General features: G+C 42.6%; 1 long non-coding RNA gene across 1 annotated transcript; it reads right to left on the bottom strand.

Annotated features, from left to right (window-relative positions):
- Positions 1–552: 552 nt before the first annotated feature.
- On the bottom strand, positions 553–1,664 carry LOC141366217 (uncharacterized). The gene is made up of 3 exons (XR_012371315.1): positions 1,082–1,664; positions 725–808; positions 553–594 (listed from the first exon to the last, which is right to left on the bottom strand). It is a non-coding gene; the product is annotated as an uncharacterized lncRNA (long non-coding RNA).
- Positions 1,665–2,863: the final 1,199 nt, after the last annotated feature.

Here is a 2,863-nt window from a genome sequence, read left to right as displayed (position 1 = left end):
GAGTTGTTGAAGACTACTGTGATACACAATGCTTCCTGAATTTTCCAGTAAATCTTCTACTGCAACGACTCTCAAAGAATCGTTGGGCATGTCTGTCTGTGCATCAGAGTCCTTGTTTGGTTCGTCATGCACGGTTTCTTCCACGGAAACGACTTGTACAGAGTCCATCGATAATTTGGACTTTAGAGCACCACCCGTCCTGCCAGAACAGCACCACAGGTTACAGATTTGGAATCAATCTAAACAGCTATTGAAGTGTATAATAATTTGTAATACGTACTTCACACGAATGGTTGGCCTGTAGTCTGGATCCACATCTTCATCCTCAATCTCATCAACATCCTTAGAATCTTCATCATCTGATGATGAAACAGACTCAAAAGTCCATGTCTGGAGTCCAGGTGTCATCATCACTGTCCCATTCAATCCTACATAAAAACGGAATTGTTGACATCATACATGTCTGTTACCAAACTGAATTTACAGGGATACAAACTTTTTTGTAAAGGAAAAAAGAAAGAAACTTACATGGAATTATGAATGTCATTGAATTCCTTCTCATCTATATCACCAGATTGACCTGGGGTTACAACACTAGAAAAGATGAAAAATAAATGAACATGTGGTTTGCACGTAGATGTATCCACAAACACCAATGTGTCTTTGATTTGGTAAAAGTATCTTCAACATAATAAGCTATCACAAAAGATTTGTGTATGCATACCTCTCAACCGTCTGAATGTCTGATGTGCCCTGGAGATTGATAACAGCCAGATCATGAATATCTTCATCTGATAATTCACCAGCACTAAAATAGGAAAAAAACAACAACATCAATTGAAATATGCCTTGGGATTGTAAAGGTAGATCTTACATCCTTGTCTTTTGACTGTTTAAAATGTCTTCACACCCTGGGTTGAAAATGCAAAAGCAGACAACTCTCTTCCCCCACGTCCTGAACAGCTAAAAAATGTCATTTACATTTCTTCACACACAAGGATTGCAATAAATAAATAATAAACCTACTGTTGGAGACATGGACATATATAGAAGCTATAGACAGGTCTAAATTTGCACATACTGGTCAGTATCTGATGAAAAAATGGTTGAAGCTGCTGGAGCTAGTGGGGCTTTGAATCCCGTCTTCATTGGAGTAGATGAAACTGGTCATCTCTCATAGCTGAAAGCAGTAAACACATCAAGCTTTGAAGGAATGAACACTTACAAATATGACTGATTGACATCATTAACTTTCACAACAAAGTTTGGCATACATTTCCCCTCCTAAGCCTCGTTTACCCTGGTCAAAATTGCTACCTTGCGCACATTAATTGCAAAATAATTATTAGTTAGTATTGCTAAGGTTTTGAGTAATTGTTATAGCAGCACACAGCGCATCTTGTTCAAATTCCGATCGGCTCGAACAGAAACCCGCTAACGTTAGGCCTACTGAAATATATTCAAGCACTTCAAGAATGACTTTGTAAATATAACGTAATTACTTTGACCCGTGATACCCGATGCTAAACGGCTAACATTCCAATGCCGACTGGCAGCATGAGCATGTTGTCAGACTGATAAAAAGATAATTATGTAACACCTCACACAATCTTTGTAAATATAATTACTTTGACCCGTGATATGCGATGCTTAACGGGTAACATTCCAATGCCGACTGGCAGCATGAGCATGTTGTCAAACTTATAAAAATAAATTTATGTAACACCTCACACAATAAAAGTATAAGTAAATGTCACAGGTTGGAGCGGACCACAGACTTTGTGAGTCACGCCCCTTCCTAGGTTCCACCTCGAGGAGGTCTCAAAAGCACCCCAATGACCAGACACACGAGAGAGATAAGTAAAATGAAGACAACTTTATTTAAATTATTTAAAATCAACTTGGGAAAAGGGGAAAGGAATCTAAAATATTGTCTCTCTCTCCTCCAGGGGGAGACTGGGGCCAGGAGAAGGGGGAAAGGCCGTCCAGCAAAGGTAAGTGCCCACAGGGAAAGGACAGGACGGAGCTCCTTCGTCCCTGTCGCACCTCCTGGGGTTTTTGTTGTTCTCGTGGCGCCTTTCTCTTCTTTCTGAAGGCAGAACAAACACACAATGAATACTAGGGAAGAGGAGTTACAACTACCTGGGTTCGATGGGTGCTTAGGTTCCTCGGGCCAGCTCATACAGCCGCGTTCTCCACCCTAGGTTTTCAGAAGGCACAAGGTGAGTTAGCTTTAGCTCTGAGTACAGGTAAGTAACAGTCGGCGTTCTATTTCCCCACTCTAGGTTTTCCGAATGCACAAGGTGAGTTAGCTTTAGCTCTGGGTACAGGTAAGTAACGGCCGACGTTCTATTTTTCCACACCGACTCTGTACAGTACCTCACTCGATGTACACACACCTCCGCTTTCTCTGGGCCAAGGTTGTAGCGGGCAGTCATAGAATTTGGCGATTATTGCTGCGGCAGCTCACGCTCGTTCCATCGGGGGCCCTCTAGACCTGAGGGCGAGTACAGACAACAAAAGAGACGGCAGAGCACTACAAAGCTCCAAGTGCACACACGTCAAGAAAAAGCTCACCCACTGCACTCCACACACTCCAGTGATTTAGTAAGGTCCGTACTCTACGCTGAGTCGAGGTCCATCCTGGGGGAAAACTTGAGTTCACTCTTACACACAACAATCAACTGGTCGTGTTAGGCCCGCAAGACCACAGTAATTCCAACTCTGCCACTTCGGCTCCCCCACTCGTCTCCACATACACAGTGGGGCCGTTGAACAACAGCCAAACTCTTCAACATCGATGCACGGGTCAGAGGTAATCACAAGCATAAAAATCCGTTTTACTCACAGTCTGTGTCATTAA

Source organism: Misgurnus anguillicaudatus, chromosome 9 (assembly GCF_027580225.2).
Source record: "Misgurnus anguillicaudatus chromosome 9, ASM2758022v2, whole genome shotgun sequence".
Classification (NCBI taxonomy): domain Eukaryota; kingdom Metazoa; phylum Chordata; class Actinopteri; order Cypriniformes; family Cobitidae; genus Misgurnus; species Misgurnus anguillicaudatus.
The sequence above is the reverse complement of the archived record's forward strand: the minus strand, read 5'-3'. Positions and strand labels throughout refer to the sequence as shown.